Below are 276 nucleotides of genomic sequence, written 5' to 3' on the forward strand. Positions count from 1 at the left end.
TGCGTCGGCCGGGAGTTGAACCCGGATCGACTGCTTGGAAGGCAACCATGCTAACCGTTACACCACCGACGCTGTACATATTAGGCGAAAATGACCCAAAATACTCTGGTATCTCTTAAAAATTACTATTTTATGTTCTACTTATCAAAAATAAGAATATATTAAAAAAGATTGAAATTTTCTCTGTTTATTTGAGAAAAAAATACTTATTAATGAAGATATAAAAATATCGTTGCCACGTCGATAATAAGTTGTGCATGGATTGCCTAGGGCTAC

General features: G+C 35.9%; 1 non-coding gene across 1 annotated transcript; it reads right to left on the bottom strand.

Annotated features, from left to right (window-relative positions):
• Trnag-ucc (transfer RNA glycine (anticodon UCC)) lies at positions 1–72 on the bottom strand. The gene has a single exon. It is a non-coding gene; the product is annotated as a tRNA-Gly (tRNA).
• Positions 73–276: the final 204 nt, after the last annotated feature.

This window comes from Argopecten irradians, chromosome 2 (assembly GCF_041381155.1).
Source record: "Argopecten irradians isolate NY chromosome 2, Ai_NY, whole genome shotgun sequence".
In the NCBI taxonomy this organism is placed as follows: Eukaryota; Metazoa; Mollusca; class Bivalvia; order Pectinida; family Pectinidae; genus Argopecten; species Argopecten irradians.